The following is a 22,259-nucleotide window of genomic DNA, read 5'->3' on the forward strand; positions in this document are numbered from 1 at the left end:
ACTCCCTGACTGACTGACTGCTGACTGACTGACTGGCATGAGCCCCTGGCTGTCTATGTGTCTTACCTCATGTTATACCACTGGTGTTGATAATAAAAACATGGACTTGAACAGAATAGAAATAATAAACAGACATTTAACAGACAAAATAAATATCAACACGTTCCATTCGATCAACAGTAACGAGCAACATACAGTATCACAGAAAGACAAACCACAGGGCAGGTCTGACAAAGCAACACTGTGGTATAGACAGTCCCTATTCAACACTGTGGTATAGACAGTCCCTATTCAACACTGTGGTATAGACAGTCCCTATTCAACACTGTGGTATAGACAGTCCCTATTCAGCACTGTGGTATAGACAGTCCCTATTCAACACTGTGGTATAGACAGTCCCTATTCAGCACTGTGGTATAGACAGTCCCTATTCAACACTGTGGTATAGACAGTCCCTATTCAACACTGTGCTATGGACAGTCCCTATTCAACACTGTGGTATAGACAGTCCCTATTCAACACTGTGGTATAGACAGTCCCTATTCAACACTGTGGTATAGACAGTCCCTATTCAACACTGTGGACAGTCCCTATTCAACACTGTGGTATAGACAGTCCCTATTCAACACTGTGGTATAGACAGTCCCTATTCAACACTGTGGTATAGACAGTCCCTATTCAACACTGTGGTATAGACAGTCCCTATTCAACACTGTGGTATAGACAGTCCCTATTCAACACTGTGGTATAGACAGTCCCTATTCAACACTGTGGTATAGACAGTCCCTATTCAACACTGTGGTATAGACAGTCCCTATTCAACACTGTGGTATAGACAGTCCCTATTCAACACTGTGGTATAGACAGTCCCTATTCAACACTGTGGTATAGACAGTCCCTATTCAACACTGTGGTATAGACAGTCCCTATTCAACACTGTGGTATAGACAGTCCCTTTCAACACTGTGGTATAGACAGTCCCTATTCAACACTGTGGTATAGACAGTCCCTATTCAACACTGTGGTATAGACAGTCCCTATTCAACACTGTGGTATAGACAGTCCCTATTCAACACTGTGGTATAGACAGTCACTATTCAACACTGTGGTATAGACAGTCCCTATTCAACACTGTGGTATAGACAGTCCCTATTCAACACTGTGGTATAGACAGTCCCTATTCAACACTGTGGTATAGACAGTCCCTATTCAACACTGTGGTATAGACAGTCCCTATTCAACACTGTGCTATGGACAGTCCCTATTCAACACTGTGGTATAGACAGTCCCTATTCAACACTGTGGTATACACAGTCCCTATTCAACACTGTGCTATGGACAGTCCCTATTCAACACTGTGGTATAGACAGTCCCTATTCAACACTGTGGTAAGGACAGTCCCCATTCAACACTATAATAAGGACAGTCCCTATTCAACACCACGGTATAGACAGTCCCTATTCAACACTGTGCTATAGACAGTCCCTATTCAACACTGTGGTATGGACAGTCCCTATTCAACACTGTGGTATAGACAGTCCCTATTCAACACTGTGGTATAGACAGTCCCTATTCAACACTGGGGTATAGACAGTCCCTAATCAACACTATAATAAGGACAGTCCCTATTCAACACTGTGGTATGGACAGTCCCTATTCAACACTGTGGTATAGACAGACCCTTTTCAACACGGTGGTATAGACAGTCCCAATTCAACACGGTGGTATAGACAGTCCCTATTCAACACTGTGGTATAGACAGTCCCTTTTCAACACTGTGGTATAGACAGTCCCAATTCAACACGGTGGTATAGACAGTCCCTATTCAACACTGTGGTATATACAGTCCCTATTCAACACTGTGGTATAGACAGTCCCTATTCAACACTGTGGTAAGGACAGTCCCTATTCAACACTGTGGTATAGACAGTCCTTATTCAACACTGTAATAAGGACAGTCCCTATTCAACACTGTGGTAAGGACAGTCACTATTCAACACTGTGGTAAGGACAGTCCTTATTCAACACTGTGGTATAGACAGTCCCTATTCAACACTGTGGTATAGACAGTCCCTATTCAACACTGTGGTATAGACAGTCCCTATTCAACACTGTGGTATAGACAGTCCTTATTCAACACTGTGGTATAGGACAGTCCTTATTCAACACTGTGGTAAGGACAGTCCTTATTCAACACTGTGGTAAGGACAGTCCTTATTCAACACTGTGGTAAGGACAGTCCTCATTCAACACTATAATAAGGACAGTCCCTATTCAACACTGTGGTATAGACAGTCCCTATTCAACACTATAATAAGGACAGTCCCTATTCAACACTGTGGTAAGGACAGTCCCTATTCAACACTGTGGTATGGACAGTCCCTATTCAACACTATAATAAGGACAGTCCCTATTCAACACTGTGGTATAGACAGTCCCTATTCAACACTGTGAATGTCACCGTGACAACTGTTAGCTTGGGTGCTTGACTGCTGTTGTCAGGACAGAACTCTCGGCTCAACCCATAAAGAGATGGGCGGGGCTAAGTCTTAAGAGGGTGTGAACGATGCTGAATGGGGGTGGAGACAAAGAAGGGCTCTCCAGCAGGTGCACCGAAACATTCAAAGGCCATTGTCTCAAAAGGGAGGTTGCGCATTTATCAACTTTCAAAGCAGAATAACTTTCCTATGGTTTCCTCAAATGCACCGTTGCAATTGTTACTACATGAGACCGAATCAAGGCGGTCGGTCACATTTATCCCTAGGATCCCTGGGAAGAACCCAGAGGGAGACTCAGAAGAGGCTCCTGTGGGAACCCCCATGTAGTAATGAGCTTAGAAAACCTACAGTCCTTCAGAACACAGCTGGTGGCTTCTACACACTACACACACACACACACACACACACACACACACACACACACACACACACACACACACACACACACACACACACACACACACACACACACACACACACACACACACACACACACACACACACACACACACACACTACACACTACACACACACTACACACACACACACATATATATACAAACTGACTGTGGTGTATACCCCTCTCTCTCTTAGGTGTATTATAACCCGGTATCAACAGGGTTAGGTGTAGTATAACCCGGTATCAACAGGGTTAGGTGTAGTATAACCCGGTATCAACAGGGTTAGGTGTAGTATTACACGGTATCAACAGGGTTAGGTGTAGTATAACCCGGTATCAAAAGGGTTAGGTGTAGTATTACACGGTATCAACAGGGTTAGGTGTAGTATAACACGGTATCAACAGGGTTAGGTGTAGTATAATACGGTATCAACAGCGTTAGGTGTAGTATAACGCGGTATCAACAGGGTTAGGTGTAGTATAACACGGTATCAACAGGGTTAGGTGTAGTATAGCACGGTATCAACAGGGTTAGGTATAGTATAACCCGGTATCAACAGGGTTAGGTGTATTATAAAACGGTATCAGGGTTAGGTGTAGTATAACCCGGTATCAACAGGGTTAGGTGTAGTATAACCCGGTATCAACAGGGTTAGGTGTAGTATAACCCGGTATCAACAGGGTTAGGTGTAGTATTACACGGTATCAACAGGGTTAGGTGTAGTATAACCCGGTATCAAAAGGGTTAGGTGTAGTATTACACGGTATCAACAGGGTTAGGTGTAGTATAACACGGTATCAACAGGGTTAGGTGTAGTATAATACGGTATCAACAGCGTTAGGTGTAGTATAACGCGGTATCAACAGGGTTAGGTGTAGTATAACACGGTATCAACAGGGTTAGGTGTAGTATAGCACGGTATCAACAGGGTTAGGTATAGTATAACCCGGTATCAACAGGGTTAGGTGTATTATAAAACGGTATCAGGGTTAGGTGTAGTATAACACGGTATCAACAGGGTTAGGTGTAGTATAACCCGGTATCAACAGGGTTAGGTGTATTATAACACGGTATCAACAGGGTTAGGTGTATTATAACACGGTATCAACAGGGTTAGGTGTATTATAACACGGTATCAACAGGGTTACGTGTAGTATAACACGGTATCAACAGGGTTAGGTGTAGTATAACACGGTATCTACAGGGTTAGGTGTAGTATAACACGGTATCAACAGGGTTAGGTGTAGTATAACACGGTATCAACAGGGTTAGGTGTAGTATAACACGATATCAACAGGGTTAGGTGTAGTATAACACAGTATCAGGGTTAGGTGTAGTATAACACGGTATCAACAGGGTTAGGTGTAGTATAACACGGTATCAACAGGGTTAGGTGTAGTATAACACGATATCAACAGGGTTAGGTGTAGTATAACACAGTATCAGGGTTAGGTGTAGTATAACACGGTATCAACAGGGTTAGGTGTAGTATAACACGGTATCAACAGGGTTAGGTGTAGTATAACACGGTATCAGGGTTAGGTGTAGTATAACACGGTATCACGGTTAGGTGTAGTATAACACGGTATCAGGGTTAGGTGTAGTATAACACGGTATCAGGGTTAGGTGTAGTATAACACGGTATCAGGGTTAGGTGTAGTATAACACGGTATCAACAGGGTTAGGTGGAGTATAACATGGTATCAACAGGGTTAGGTGTAGTATAACACGGTATCAACAGGGTTAGGTGTAGTATAAAACGGTATCAACAGGGTTAGGTGTAGTATAAAACGGTATCAACAGGGTTAGGTGTAGTATAACACGGTATCAGAGTTAGGTGTAGTATAACATGGTATCAACAGGGTTAGGTGTAGTATAACACAGTATCAACAGGGTTAGGTGTAGTAGAACACGGTATCAACAGGGTTAGGTGTAGTATAACCCGGTATCAACAGGGTTAGGTGTAGTATAACACGGTATCTACAGGGTTAGGTGTAGTATAACACGGTATCAACAGGGTTAGGTGTAGTATAACACGGTATCAGAGTTAGGTGTAGTATAACATGGTATCAACAGGGTTATGTGTAGTAGAACACGGTATCAACAGGGTTAGGTGTAGTATAACACGGTATCAACAGGGTTAGGTGTAGTATAACCCGGTATCAGGGTTAGGTGTAGTATAACACGGTATCAACAGGGTTAGGTTAGTATAACCCGGTATCAACAGGGTTAGGTGTAGTATAACACAGTATCAACAGGGTTAGGTGTAGTATAACACGGTATCAACAGGGTTAGGTGTAGTATAACACGGTATCAACAGGGTTAGGTATAGTATTACACGGTATCAACAGGGTTAGGTGTAGTATAACACGGTATCAACAGGGTTAGGTGTAGTATAACACAGTATCAACAGGGTTAGGTGTAGTATAACACGGTATCAGAGTTAGGTGTAGTATACCATGGTATCAACAGGGTTAGGTGTAGTATAACACAGTATCAACAGGGTTAGGTGTAGTAGAACACGGTATCAACAGGGTTAGGTGTAGTATAACCCGGTATCAACAGGGTTAGGTGTAGTATAACACAGTATCTACAGGGTTAGGTGTAGTATAACACGGTATCAACAGGGTTAGGTGTAGTATAACCCGGTATCAGAGTTAGTTGTAGTATAATATGGTTTCAACAGGGTTAGATGTAGTAGAACACGGTATCAACAGGGTTAGGTGTATTATAACACGGTATCAACAGGGTTAGGTGTAGTATAACCCGGTATCAGGGTTAGGTGTAGTATAACATGGTATCAACAGGGTTAGGTGTAGTATAACCCGGTATCAACAGGGTTAGGTGTAGTATAACACGGTATCAACAGGGTTAGGTGTAGTATAACACGGTATCAACAGGGTTAGGTGTAGTATAACCCGGTATCAACAGGGTTAGGTGTAGTATAACACAGTATCAACAGGGTTAGGTGTAGTATAACACGGTATCAACAGGGTTAGGTGTAGTATAACACGGTATCAACAGGGTTAGGTGTAGTATTACACGGTATCAACAGGGTTAGGTGTAGTATAACAACAGGGTTAGGTGTAGTATAACACGGTATCAACAGGGTTAGGTGTATAACCCGGTATCAACAGGGTTAGGTGTAGTATAACACGGTATCAGGGTTAGGTGTAGTATAACACGGTATCAACAGGGTTAGGTGTAGTATAACCCGCTATCAGGGTTAGGTGTAGTATAACACGGTATCAACAGGGTTAGGTGTAGTATTACACGGTATCAACAGGGTTAGGTGTAGTATAACACGGTATCAGGGTTAGGTGTAGTATAACACGGTATCAACAGGGTTAGGTGTAGTATAACCCGGTATCAACAGGGTTAGGTGTAGTATAACACGGTATCAGGGTTAGGTGTAGTATAACACGGTATCAACAGGGTTAGGTGTAGTATTACCCGGTATCAGGGTTAGGTGTAGTATAACCCGGTATCAACAGGGTTAGGTGTAGTATAACCCGGTATCAACAGGGTTAGGTGTAGTATAACCCGGTATCAACAGGGTTAGGTGTAGTATAACCCGGTATCAACAGGGTTAGGTGTAGTATAACCCGGTATCAACAGGGTTAGGTGTAGTATAACCCGGTATCAACAGGGTTAGGTGTAGTATAACACGGTATCAACAGGGTTAGGTGTAGTATAACCCGGTATCAACAGGGTTAGGTGTAGTATAACACGGTATCAGGGTTAGGTGTAGTATAACACGGTATCAACAGGGTTAGGTGTAGTATAACACGGTATCAGGGTTAGGTGTAGTATAACCCGGTATCAACAGGGTTAGGTGTAGTATAACCCGGTATCAACAGGGTTAGGTGTAGTATAACACGGTATCAGGGTTAGGTGTAGTATAACACGGTATCAACAGGGTTAGGTGTAGTATAACCCGGTATCAGGGTTAGGTGTAGTATAACACGGTATCAGGGTTAGGTGTAGTATAACCCGATATCAACAGGGTTAGGTGTAGTATAACCCGGTATCAACAGGGTTAGGTGTAGTATAACCCGGTATCAACAGGGTTAGGTGTAGTATAACCCGGTATCAACAGGGTTAGGTGTAGTATAACCCGGTATCAACAGGGTTAGGTGTAGTATAACCCGGTATCAAAGGGGAGTAGAGAGCATTTCCATTAAGTCATGACATATCTAATCCCCTTAAAGGAGAGGAGAGAGTCTAACCCTAAAACTAACCCTAGCTCCTAATCCTTAATGTAATTTCTAACCCGAACAATAATTCTTAACTCTAAACCCCCAATAAATAGCATTTGACCTCATGGGGATTAACAAAATATCCCCATTTGGTCAAATTGTGGTCCTCAGGTCCCAAATAAGATTAGTTAGACATGTCAACACACACACACACGCGCACACACACTACTAGCAGTCAAAATTACCCAGCCTATACAGCCTTCCTAAATTATTCAACAGGGGAACTTGGATTTGGAGAATTTATAGATAAATAAAACATACCACCTCCATAAGCGTTGACAATATTTTACACACAACACTATACTATACAAACGGACAAATTCATCTTCTAAATCTCTGCTGAAACGACAGTGATTCCTCAGGCTGAACCCCTCCTGGGGGTATTGACAGGGCAAATGGAAAAGAGAGAGAGAGAGAGAGGGAGAGAGTCATCAGGGCTCAAATGCCACCCTACTCCCTGAATAGTGCACTACATTTCACCTTAGTGCCCTATCCAGTCAGTATCACAAGACCAGTCCCCCAAAGGGCTATGCCGATACCAGTATCTATATAATGTATATCTATCATATGGTAAACCACAAGGGGTTGAGATGATACCAGTGTCTATGTAATATATATCTATTATATGGTAAACCACAAGGGGTCGGGATGAGACCAGTATCTATATAATATATATCTATTATATGGTAAACCACAAGGGGTTGGGATGATACCAGTGTCTATGTAATATATATCTATTATATGGTAAACAACAAGAGGTTGGGATGAGACCAGTATCTATATAATATATATCTATTATATGTTAAACCACAAGGGGTTGGGATGATACCAGTGTCTAGGTAATATATATCTATTATATGTTAAACCACAAGGGGTTGGGATGATACCAGTGTCTATGTAATATATATCTATTATATGTTAAACCACAAGGGGTCGGGATGAGACCAGTATCTATATAATATATATCTATTATATGTTAAACCACAAGGGGTTGGGATGAGACCAGTATCTATATAATATATATCTATTATATGTTAAACCACAAGGGGTCGGGATGAGACCAGTATCTATATAATATATATCTATTATATGGTAAACCACAAGGGGTCGGGATGAGACCAGTATCTATATAATATATATCTATTATATGGTAAACCACAAGGGGTTTCACTCCTCCATTCTGTTAGATGTTTTCTTCTATTCTAATGGTTGAATTTCTACGTGAGTCTCAGATCATCTACATCCATCTCTGATGCAGAGTAACAACCACCTCAGTTTCATATCCCTCCCTCCCTCCCTCTACTGCAGAAACAACGTCTCAAAAATAAATGCATCTTAACTTACAGGAAGGGAGGAATAGAGAGGAGGGAGGGAAGAGAGAGAGGAGTAAAAGGGAGAGAGAGAGAGAGAGAGAGAGAGAGAAGGAGAGAGAGAGAGGAGGAGAAGGAGAGAGAGAGAGAGAGAGGAGAAGGGAGAGAGAGAGAGAGGAGAAGGGAGAGAGAGAGAGGAGGAGAAAGGAGAAGGGAGAGAGAGAGAGGAGGAGAAAGGAGAAGGGAGAGAGAGAGGAGAAAGAGAGAGAGAGAGAGAGAGAGGAGAAGATAGAGAGAGAGAGAAGAAGGGAGAGATAGAGAGGAAGGAGGGAGAGGGGGAAAGACTGACAGAGTGACGGAGAGGGGGTGGAGAGATGGGGAGAGGGAGAGAGGGAGAGGGGGTGGCGAGAGGGAGCGAGGGAGAAGGGGTGGAGAGGTGGAGATAGGGAGAGGGGGTGGAGAGTGGGAGAGAGGGAGAGGGGTGGAGAGATGGAGAGAGGGAGAGGGGGTGGAGAGAGGGAGAGGGGGTGGAGAGATGGAGAGAGGAAGAGATGGAGAGATGAAGAGAAAGAGGGCAGAGAAAGGGGGAGAGGAGAGATGGAGGGATGAAGAGAAAGGGGGGTGAGAGGAGAGATGGAGGGATGAAGAGAAGGGGGAGAGGAGAGATGGAGGGATGAAGAGAAAGTGGGGAGAGGAGAGATGGCGGGATGAAGAGAAAGGGGGATGAGAGGAGAGATGGAGGGATGAAGAGAAAGTGGGGAGAGGAGAGATGGTGGGATGAAGAGAAAGGGGGATGAGAGGAGAGATGGAGAGAAAGGGGGATGAGAGGAGAGATGGAGGGATGAAGAGAAGGGGGAGAGGAGAGATGGAGGGATGAAGAGAAAGTGGGGAGAGGAGAGATGGTGGGATGAAGAGAAAGGGGGATGAGAGGAGAGATGGAGAGAAAGGGGGATGAGAGGAGAGATGGAGGGATGAAGAGAAAGGGGGATGAGAGGAGAGATGGAGGGATGAAGAGAAAGGGGGGAGAGGAGAGATGGAGGGATGAAGAGAAAGGGGGAGAGGAGAGATGAGGAGAGATGGAGAGATGAAGAGAAAGGGGGATGAGAGGAGAGATGGAGGGATGAAGAGAAAGGGGGAGAGGAGAGATGGAGGGATGAAGAGAAAGGGGGATGAGAGGAGAGATGGAGAGATTAAGAGAAAGGGGGATGAGAGGAGAGATGGAGAGAAAGGGGGGATGAGAGGAGAGATGGAGGGATGAAGAGAAAGGGGGATGAGAGGAGAGATGGAGGGATGAAGAGAAAGGGGGATGAGAGGAGAGATGGAGGAGGGGTTGAAGAAAGCGCAAACATCAATATAAAATACAGTTTATCTGAAATAGAATTCTGAATGCTGATATTCATCTGATTCAATAAGGTAGGCTGTACCTCCTCTCTCCTCTCCCCCTTTTCTCCTCTCTCCACTCCCCCTTCTCTCTCCCCTCCTCGCTCCTCTCTTCTCCCCCTTCTCTCCTCTCCTCCTTTTCTCCGCTCTCCTCTCCCCCTTTTCTCCTCTCTCTATCTCTCTTCCTCTCTCCTCTCTCCACACCCCCTTCTCTCTGCTCTCCTCTCTCCACTCCCCCTTCTCTCTCCCCCTCCCTCTCTCCTCTCTTCTCCCCTTCTCTCCCTCCTCCTATTCCTTCTCTCTCCTTCCTACTACTCCTTCTCTCTCCTCGCTCCTCTCTCTCTACTTCACGCCCTCCTCCCACCTCTCTCCTCCCCATCCTCCTCTCTCTCCTCCCTCCCCTTCCCTCTCTCCTCCCTCCTCTCCCTCTCTCCTCCCTCTTCTCTTCTCCCCCCTCTCTCCCCACTCCTCCTCCGTTCATCCCCCATGCACACAAACAAGTTGCCGTAGATGGTAGATGTTTATGGTGACATCTTCCTCTTGCCTCTGATTGGTTCATCTCTATGACTTATTAATGAGAGTAAATCTAGCTGGCGTGTCGGTGGGTTCTCAGAGAGGTGCTGCACACACACACACACACACACACACACACACACACACACACACACACACACACACACACACACACACACACACACACACACACACACACACACACACACACACACACACACACACACACACACACACACACACACACACACACACACACACACACACCCTCCACTGAAACAGACATAACCACCTAAAAACATCCACCCAGAGATAAACAACACTCGTGTAGGACTGACAAAACATTCTCTGGTCTTACAATGTACATTCTTCTGTCACCATGTCCTGTTCTGTTACCATGTCCTGTTCTGTCACCATGTTCTGTTCTGTCACCATGTTCTGGTCTGTCACCATGTCCTGTTCTGTCATTGTGTTCTGTTCTGTCATTGTGTTCTGTTCTGTCACCATGTTCTGTTCTGTCACCATGTCCTGTTCTGTCATTGTGTTCTGTTCTGTCATTGTGTTCTGTTCTGTCATTGTGTTCTGTTCTGTCACCATGTTCTGTTCTGTCATTGTGTTCTGTTCTGTCACCATGTTCTGTTCTGTCACCATGTTCTGTTCTGTCATTGTGTTCTGTTCTGTCATTGTGTTCTGTTCTGTTACCATGTTCTGTTCTGTCACCATGTTCTGTTCTGTCATTGTGTTCTGTTCTGTCACCATGTTCTGTTCTGTCATTGTGTTCTGTTCTGTCACCATGTTCTGTTCTGTCATTGTGTTCTGTTCTGTCACCATGTTCTGTTCTGTCATTGTGTTCTGTTCTGTCATTGTGTTCTGTTCTGTCACCATGTTCTGTTCTGTCACCATGTTCTGTTCTGTCACCATGTTCTGTTCTGTCACCATGTTCTGTTCTGTCACCATGTTCTGTTCTGTCATTGTGTTCTGTTCTGTCATTGTGTTCTGTTCTGTCACCATGTTCTGTTCTGTCACCATGTTCTGTTCTGTCACCATGTTCTGTTCTGTCATTGTGTTCTGTTCTGTCACCATGTTCTGTTCTGTCACCATGTTCTGTTCTGTCATTGTGTTCTGTTCTGTCACCATGTTCTGTTCTGTCACCATGTTCTGTTCTGTCACCATGTTCTGTTCTGTCACCATGTTCTGTTCTGTCATTGTGTTCTGTTCTGTCACCATGTTCTGTTCTGTCACCATGTTCTGTTCTGTCACCATGTCCTGTTCTGTCACCATGTTCTGTTCTGTCATTGTGTTCTGTTCTGTCACCATGTTCTGTTCTGTCACCATGTTCTGTTCTGTCACCATGTCCTGTTCTGTCATTGTGTTCTGTTCTGTCATTGTGTTCTGTTCTGTCACCATGTTCTGTTCTGTCACCATGTTCTGTTCTGTTACCATGTCCTGTTCTGTCACCATGTTCTGTTCTGTTACCATGTCCTGTTCTGTCACCATGTCCTGTTCTGTCACCATGTCCTGTTCTGTCATTGTGTTCTGTTCTGTCATTGTGTTCTGTTCTGTCATTGTGTTCTGTTCTGTCACCATGTTCTGTTCTGTCATTGTGTTCTGTTCTGTCATTGTGTTCTGTTCTGTCACCATGTTCTGTTCTGTCATTGTGTTCTGTTCTGTTACCATGTCCTGTTCTGTCACCATGTCCTGTTCTGTTCTGTCACCATGTTCTGTTCTGTCATTGTGTTATGTTCTGTTACCATGTCCTGTTCTGTCACCATGTCCTGTTCTGTTCTGTCACCATGTTCTGTTCTGTCACCATGTTCTGTTCTGTCATTGTGTTCTGTTCTGTCACCGTGTTCTGTTCTGTCACCATGTACTGTTCTGTCATTGTGTTCTGTTCTGTCACCATGTTCTGTTCTGTCATTGTGTACTGTTCTGTCATTGTGTTCTGTTCTGTCACCATGTTCTGTTCTGTCCTGTCACCATGTTCTGTTCTGTCACCATGTTCTGTTCTGTCATTGTGTTCTGTTCTGTCACCATGTTCTGTTCTGTCATTGTGTTCTGTTCTGTCACCATGTTCTGTTCTGTCATTGTGTACTGTTCTGTCATTGTGTTCTGTTCTGTCACCATGTTCTGTTCTGTCATTGTGTTCTGTTCTGTCACCATGTCCTGTTCTGTCACCATGTACTGTTCTGTCATTGTGTTCTGTTCTGTCACCATGTTCTGTTCTGTCACCATGTTCTGTTCTGTCATTGTGTTCTGTTCTGTTACCATGTTCTGTTCTGTCATTGTGTTCTGTTCTGTCACCATGTTCTGTTCTGTCATTGTGTTCTGTTCTGTCATTGTGTTCTGTTCTGTCACCATGTCCTGTTCTGTCACCATGTTCTGTTCTGTCATTGTGTTCTGTTCTGTCATTGTGTACTGTTCTGTCATTGTGTTCTGTTCTGTCACCATGTTCTGTTCTGTCATTGTGTTCTGTTCTGTCACCATGTCCTGTTCTGTCACCATGTACTGTTCTGTCATTGTGTTCTGTTCTGTCACCATGTCCTGTTCTGTCACCATGTACTGTTCTGTCATTGTGTTCTGTTCTGTCACCATGTTCTGTTCTGTCACCATGTACTGTTCTGTCATTGTGTTCTGTTCTGTCACCATGTTCTGTTCTGTCACCATGTTCTGTTCTGTTACCATGTCCTGTTCTGTCACCATGTCCTGTTCTGTCATTGTGTTTTGTTCTGTCACCATGCCCCCCGAGAGGTCTGGCTGAATAAACTATTGGCTCCCTATTCCCTGTGAAGTGCACTACGTTTGACCAAATGCCCCATAGGGAATAAGGAGCCAGTCTACCACTTGGTCCTCCAGCTGAGAGGCATCGAGCACATGAGCAGAAGAAGAAATTCTCACATTAATAATGTACCAGTCACAATGTGTAGTGTGTGTGTAAGTGTGTAGGTGTGTGTGTGTGTGTGTGTGTGTGTGTGTGTGTGTGTGTGTGTGTGTGTGTGTGTGTGTGTGTGTGTGTGTGTGTGTGTGTGTGTGTGTGTGTGTGTGTGTGTGTGTGTGTGTGTGTGTGTGTGTGTGTGTGTGTGTGTGTGTGTGTGTGTGTGTGTGTGTAATACGGACATGTGGTATCTAGGAGAGAGTAATGTTGTTAATGTACTGACAGAGTGGAGAGAAAATAAACCTAAACTCCCCGACTAGAGTTTATAGGAGCTCTACACTACACTATTATACACTACACACTACACTACACTACACTCTACACTACTCTACACTACACTACACTACTCTACACTATTATACACTACACTATTATACACTACACTACTCTACACTACTCTACACTACACTACACTACACTATTACTACACTACACACTACACTACACTACACTACACTCTACACTACACACTACACTACTATACACTACACTACTATACACTACACTATTATACACTACACTATTATACACTACACTACACTATTATACACTACACTATTATACACTACACTACACTACACTACACTACACTACACTATTATACACTACACTACTCTACACTACACTATTATACACTACACTATTATACACTACACTATTATACACTACACTATTATACACTACACACTACTCTACACTACTCTACACTACACTATGCACTACACTACTCTACACTATTATACACTACACTATTATACACTACACTATTATACACTACACTATTATACACTACACTACTCTACACTACACACTACACTACACTACACTATTATACACTACACACTACTCTACACTACACACTACACTACACTACACTATTATACACTACACACTACTCTACACTACACACTACTCTACACTACACTATTATACACTACACACTACTCTACACTACACACTACTCTACACTACACACTACTCTACACTACACTATTATACACTACACACTACTCTACACTACACTATTATACACTACACACTACTCTACACTACACTATTATACACTACACTATGCACTACACTACTCTGCACTACACTATGCACTACATTATACACTACACTAATCTACACTACTCTACACTATTATACACTACACTATGCACTACACTACACTACACACTACACTATGCACTACACTACACTACACTACACTACTCTACACTACACTATGCACTACACTACTCTACACTATTATACACTACACTATGCACTACACTACTCTACACTACACTACACTACACTACTCTACACTACACTATGCACTACACTATGCACTACACTACTCTACACTATTATACACTACACTATGCACTACACTACACTACACTACACTACACTACACTACACTACACTACACTACACTACACTATTCACTACACTATTATACACTACACTATTATACACTATTATACACTACACACTACTCTACATTACACTATTATATACTACACACTACTCTACTCTACACTACTATACACTACACTATGCACTACACTATTATACACTACACACTACTCTACACACTACACTATTATACACTACACTACTCTACTCTACACTATTATACACTACACTATGCACTACACTACTCGACACTATTATACACTACACTATGCACTACATTATACACTACACTACTCTACACTACTCTACACTATTATACACTACACTATGCACTACATTACACACTACACTACTCTACACTACACTACACTACACTATTCTACACTACACTACACACCACACTACACTACTCTACACTACACTATTATAGACTACACACTACACTACTCTACACACTACACTACTCTACACTACACTACACACCACACTACACTACTCTACACTACACTATTATAGACTACACACTACACTACTCTACACACTACACTACTCTACACTACACTACACACCACACTACACTACTCTACACTACACTATTATAGACTACACACTACACTACTCTACACACTACACTACTCTACACTACACTACACACCACACTACACTACTCTACACTACACTATTATAGACTACACACTACACTACACTACACTCTACACTACACTACTCTACACTACACTATTATACACTACACACTACACTACTCTACACACTACACTACACTACTATACACTACACTACACTACTATACACTACTCTACACTATTATACACTACACTACACACTACACTACACTACTATACACTACTCTACACTATTATACACTACACACTACACTACACTACTATACACTACTATACACTACTCTACACTACTATACTCTACTATACACTACTCTACACTACACTACTATACACTACACTACTCCGCACTACACTAGACTATACAACACTACAGTACACTATTCTACACTACACACACATTACACTATACACACACACACACTACACACACATTACACTATACACACACACACATTACACTACACATAAACACACATACAGTGCCTTGCGAAAGTATTCGGCCCCCTTGAACTTTGCGACATTTCAGGCTTCAAACATAAAGATATAAAACTGTATTTTTTTGTGAAGAATCAACAACAAGTGGGACACAATCATGAAGTAGAACGAGGGAGAGAGAGAGAGAGGTGGTCCCAGGACAGCCAGGCTGCTGAGGGCTGAAATCGCACGTCTGGAATCTCCCTCTTTCCCTACCTGATCAGAATGGACCTGATTCACACCACAACCATCTGGATGGCCCTCATCATTAGTCACATGGTTTATAATCAAACGGAAACTCCTGTTGCTTCACATCTTGATGACGGAGCCTCTTCTCTCCCCTCTAGTGAGGTGCTGCTCCACGTTGTGGCAGACTGTCGCCACCTACAGGCTGATTTTATAGCCATTTACAGCCATCAGCCCAGTCTGAGTCTTCAACCACCTCAACCCTGCAACTGTATTGGGGTTGGCTGTTTATTCCTGCACAGCAGCTTCTCAGCCAGATAGACAGCATGTAGGGAATAGGGCTCTGGTCTAAAGTAGTGCACTATGTAGGGAATAGGGCTCTGGTCTAAAGTAGTGCACTATATAGGGAATAGGGTTCTATAGGGCTCTGGTCTAAAGTAGTGCACTATATAGGGAATAGGGTTCTATAGGGCTCTGGTCTAAAGTAGTGCACTATATATAGGGAATAGGGTTCTATAGGGCTCTGGTCTAAAGTAGTGCACTATATAGGGAATAGGGTTCTATATGGCTCTGGTCTAAAGTAGTGCACTATATATAGGGAATAGGGTTCTATAGGGCTCTGGTCTAAAGTAGTGCACTATATAGGGAATAGGGTTCTATAGGGCTCTGGTCTAAAGTAGTGCACTATATATAGGGAATAGGGTTCTATAGGGCTCTGGTCTAAAGTAGTGCACTATATAGGGAATAGGGTTCTATAGGGCTCTGGTCTAAAGTAGTGCACTATATAGGGAATAGGGTTCTATAGGGCTCTGGTCTAAAGTAGTGCACTATATAGGGAATAGGGTTCTATAGGGCTCTGGTCTAAAGTAGTGCACTATATAGGGAATAGGGTTCTATAGGGCTCTGGTCTAAAGTAGTGCACTATATATAGGGAATGGGGTTCTATAGGGCTCTGGTCTAAAGTAGTGCACTATATAGGGAATAGGGTTCTATAGGGCTCTGGTCTAAAGTAGTGCACTATATAGGGAATAGGGTTCTATAGGGCTCTGGTCTAAAGTAGTGCACTATATATAGGGAATAGGGTGCCATTTAGGATGCATTCATTAAATAATCCAGTTAGTGCTCTAAGCTTTCGCTGCTTCCTCCTCCTCCTCCTCCTCCTATTCTACCTCCTCCTCCTCTTCTACCTCCTCCTCTTCCTCCTCCACCGCCCGCCAACCGTGAGCCGATATCCTGGCCACACGCTACCCCCATTAGGCCCCAGTGCAACCTGGGTAGAAAATCCTCACAATCGCTGCAGAGACAGCCAAGGCTCAACTGCCTCAATGCTGTACTTTGAATGAATTACCAAATCCTGTCTCTAGGCTTTGAGGAAGGAACACCATACCGGATTGGCTTTAACCTTGATTACACACTAAGTAATACCCTGCAATGCCTTAAGATGAATTAGTCATCATTACCCTGCTCCATCATCCACATTCAAGCATAGGGATTTCTCTTGTCCCATACTAATGAAATTAGGGGCTTTTGGGGCTTTTTATTGCACTCGACTGACGGGGTTTTGTATCCTGTAGAGCTGTAGTACTGTGGAGGGTTGAGTTAGTACTGACTGGGTCTTGTAGTACTGTGGAGGGTTGAGTTAGTACTGACTGGGTCTTGTAGTACTGTGGAGGGTTGAGTTAGTACTGACTGGGTCTGGTAGTACTGTGGAGGGTTGAGTTAGTACTGACTGGGTCTTGTAGTACTGTGGAGGGTTGAGGTAGTACTGACTGGGTCTTGTAGTACTGTGGAGGGTTGAGGTAGTACTGACTGGGTCTTGTAGTACTGTGGAGGGTTGAGGTAGTACTGACTGGGTCTTGTAGTACTGTGGAGGGTTGAGGTAGTACTGACTGGGTCTTGTAGTACTGTGGAGGGTTGAGGTAGTACTGACTGGGTCTTGTAGTACTGTGGAGGGTTGAGGTAGTACTGACTGGGTCTTGTAGTACTGTGGAGGGTTGAGGTAGTACTGACTGGGTCTTGTAGTACTGTGGAGGGTTGAGGTAGTACTGACTGGGTCTTGTAGTACTGTGGAGGGTTGAGGTAGTACTGACTGGGTCTTGAAGTACTGTGGAGGGTTGAGTTAGTACTGACTGGGTCTTGTAGTACTGTGGAGGGTTGAGGTAGTACTGACTGGGTCTTGTAGTACTGTGGAGGGTTGAGTTAGTACTGACTGGGTCTTGTAGTACTGTGGAGGGTTGAGGTAGTACTGACTGGGTCTTGTAGTACTGTGGAGGGTTGAGGTAGTACTGACTGGGTCTTGTAGTACTGTGGAGGGTTGAGGTAGTACTGACTGGGTCTTGTAGTACTGTGGAGGGTTGAGGTAGTACTGACTGGGTCTTGTAGTACTGTGGAGGGTTGAGGTAGTACTGACTGGGTCTTGTAGTACTGTGGAGGGTTGAGGTAGTACTGACTGGGTCTTGTAGTACTGTGGAGGGTTGAGTTAGTACTGACTGGGTCTTGTAGTACTGTGGAGGGTTGAGTTAGTACTGACTGGGTCTTGTAGTACTGTGGAGGGTTGAGGTAGTACTGACTGGGTCTTGTAGTACTGTGGAGGGTTGAGGTAGTACTGACTGGGACTTGTATCCTGTAGGCTGTAGGGGCAGCACGCTCGGTCAAGGAGGGACAGAGAGAAAGAGGCATGGAAGGAGGGAAGGGAGAAAAGGAGAGAGGAGGAAGAGAGGGAGAGAGCAACTTAAGATGTCCTTGTGCAGACGTGTGATGGACAGGATATTACTTCCTTATGTCTTTGTGTATTTTATTCCCCAACTCCTCCTCCCTCCCCACCTCCTCCCTCCCCAACTCCTCCTCCCTCCCCACCTCCTCCTCCCCCCCACCTCCTCCCTCTCCACCAGGCTGTAGTGACAGACAGGCAGAGTGGCTCTGGATCAATAGAGGAGGGATTCTGTCTTTGTTTCCTGATGTTTCTACCACACCACTCTGCTCTGCCTAGCTTCAGGTTACTGTCCACACACACACACAGAGGGAGAGAGACAGAGAGACCCGCTACTTGACTCTCTCTCTCTGTCCCTCTCTCTCTCTCTCTCTCTCTCTCTCTCTCTCTCTCTCTCTCTCTCTCTCTCTCTCTCTCTCTCTCTCTCTCTCTCTCTCTCTCTCTCTCTCTCTCTTATAAATAATTCAATACAACGGCATGTATGACTAATGTAAGGAAGGGACACAACACAACCCCGAGATACTAGTGGGTCTGGTACAGGGTCAAGCAGCGGGTCTGGTACAGGGTCAAGCAGCGGGTCTGGTACAGGGTCAAGTAGCGGGTCTGGTACAGGGTCAAGTAGCGGGTCTGGTACAGGGTCAAGTAGCGGGTCTGGTACAGGGTCAAGTAGTGGGTCTGGTACAGGGTCAAGTAGCGGGTCTGGTACAGGGTCAAGTAGCGGGTCTGGTACAGGGTCAAGTAGCGGGTCTGGTACAGGGTCAAGCAGCGGGTCTGGTACAGGGTCAAGCAGCGGGTCTGGTACAGGGTCAAGTAGCGGGTCTGGTACAGGGTCAAGTAGCGGGTCTGGTACAGGGTCAACTAGTGGGTCTGGTACAGGGTCAAGTAGCGGGTCTGGTACAGGGTCAAGTAGCGGGTCTGGTACAGGGTCAAGTAGCGGGTCTGGTACAGGGTCAAGTAGCGGGTCTGGTACAGGAGGAGGAGGAGGAGAGACTAGAGCCTCAGAGGAAGCAGAAACCCCTCCCCCTTTAGACACCCCTCCCCTTTAGAAAGCATCAACGGTTTCTGAGTCACCTTCAGACAAGAGCCTTAGAGGCAGCAGAAACCCCCAGCAGTGAACCCCTCCCCTTTAGAAACTCCTCCCCCTTTAGAAACTCCTCCCCCTTTAGAAAGCACCAATGGTTTCTGAGTCACCTTTAGACTAGAGCCTTAGAGGCAGCAGAAACCCCCAGCAGTGAACCCCTGCCCCTTTAGAAAGCACCAACGGTTTCTGAGTCACCTTTGACCTGCAGCTGCCTGACAATAGAGGCATGTGGGATATCCTGAGAGGGGCTAACAACAGGCAGCGTTGGCTCTGCATGGGAACGCCTCGCCAACCATCACAATGATCCTACCTCAGTCAGTCCACCAGAATAGAAATGAACGTTGGTCTGTACATACAACTAGAAACTCCAGAAATGACCTGAGTCATTGACACCGAACTGAAAATGACGTGAGCCCCCAGCTAGCCACATGCTACAGACTACAGATACTACTGCTGTGAGCCCCCAGCTAGCCACATGCTACAGACTACAGATACTACTGCTGTGAGCCCCCAGCTAGCCACATGCTACAGACTACAGATACTACTGCTGTGAGCCCCCAGCTAGCCGCATGCTACAGACTACAGATACTACTGCTGTGAGCCGCCAGCTAGCCACATGCTACAGACTACAGACACCACTGCTGTGAGCCCCCAGCTAGCCACATGCTACATGCTACAGATACTACTGCTGTGAGCCCCCAGCTAGCCACATGCTACAGACTACAGATACTACTGCTGTGAGCCCCCAGCTAGCCACATGCTACATGCTACAGATACTACTGCTGTGAGCCCCCAGCTAGCCACATGCTACAGACTACAGATACTACTGCTGTGATCCCTCAGCTAGCCACATGCTACAGACTACAGACACCACTGCTGTGAGCCGCCAGCTAGCCACATGCTACAGACTACAGACACTACTGCTGTGAGCCGCCAGCTAGCCACATGCTACATGCTACAGATACTACTGCTGTGAGCCCCCAGCTAGCCACATGCTACAGATACTACTGCTGTGAGCCCCCAGCTAGCCACATGCTACAGACTACAGATACTACTGCTGTGAGCCCCCAGCTAGCCACATGCTACATGCTACAGATACTACTGCTGTGAGCCCCCAGCTAGCCACATGCTACAGACTACAGATACTACTGCTGTGATCCCTCAGCTAGCCACATGCTACAGACTACAGACACCACTGCTGTGAGCCCCCAGCTAGCCACATGCTACAGACTACAGATACTACTGCTGTGAGCCCCCAGCTAGCCACATGCTACATGCTACAGATACTACTGCTGTGAGCCCCCAGCTAGCCACACGCTACAGACTACAGATACTACTGCTGTGAGCCGCCAGCTAGCCACATGCTACATGCTACAGATACTACTGCTGTGAGCCCCCAGCTAGCCACATGCTACATGCTACAGATACTACTGCTGTGAGCCCCCAGCTAGCCACATGCTACAGATACTACTGCTGTGAGCCCCCAGCTAGCCACATGCTACAGACTACAGATACTATTGCTGTGAGCCCCCAGCTAGCCACATGCTACATGCTACAGATACTACTGCTGTGAGCCCCCAGCTAGCCACATGCTACATGCTACATGCTACAGATACTACTGCTGTGAGCCCCCAGCTAGCCACACGCTACAGACTACAGATACTACTGCTGTGAGCCGCCAGCTAGCCACATGCTACATGCTACAGATACTACTGCTGTGAGCCCCCAGCTAGCCACATGCTACAGACTACAGATACTACTGCTGTGAGCCGCCAGCTAGCCACATGCTACAGACTACAGACACTACTGCTGTGAGCCGCCAGCTAGCCACATGCTACATGCTACAGATACTACTGCTGTGAGCCCCCAGCTAGCCACATGCTACAGATACTACTGCTGTGAGCCCCCAGCTAGCCACATGCTACAGACTACAGACACTACTGCTGTGAGCCGCCAGCTAGCCACATGCTACATGCTACAGATACTACTGCTGTGAGCCCCCAGCTAGCCACATGCTACAGATACTACTGCTGTGAGCCCCCAGCTAGCCACATGCTACAGACTACAGATACTACTGCTGTGAGCCCCCAGCTAGCCACATGCTACATGCTACAGATACTACTGCGGTGAGCCCCCAGCTAGCCACATGCTACAGATACTACTGCTGTGTATTTTTCTGGAAAGCTCTGCTCTTCTCTGTTCCCAGTTAAACCCTCTTTGTGAGGACTGAGGGGGTGATTTGGCTTAGCCCCCCCCCCCCCCCCCCCGAAAAACTGCCTCATCCCTCCAGTGTGTCTCTCTCTGTCTGTGGCACTAAGCCTGTTTAAAGACATGTCAGACGAGGTTAAAGTCCTGATTAAGACACTGTAGTAGTACAACAGGTAGAACTATGAGACCCTGCAGATTACACATGGATAAAGACTAAGCTGATGGACTTCCGAGTCTTCTCAGGGAGGGGTTAGTTGAC

The sequence above is a fragment of the Oncorhynchus gorbuscha genome, unplaced genomic scaffold (genome assembly GCF_021184085.1).
Source record: "Oncorhynchus gorbuscha isolate QuinsamMale2020 ecotype Even-year unplaced genomic scaffold, OgorEven_v1.0 Un_scaffold_986, whole genome shotgun sequence".
In the NCBI taxonomy this organism is placed as follows: domain Eukaryota; kingdom Metazoa; phylum Chordata; class Actinopteri; order Salmoniformes; family Salmonidae; genus Oncorhynchus; species Oncorhynchus gorbuscha.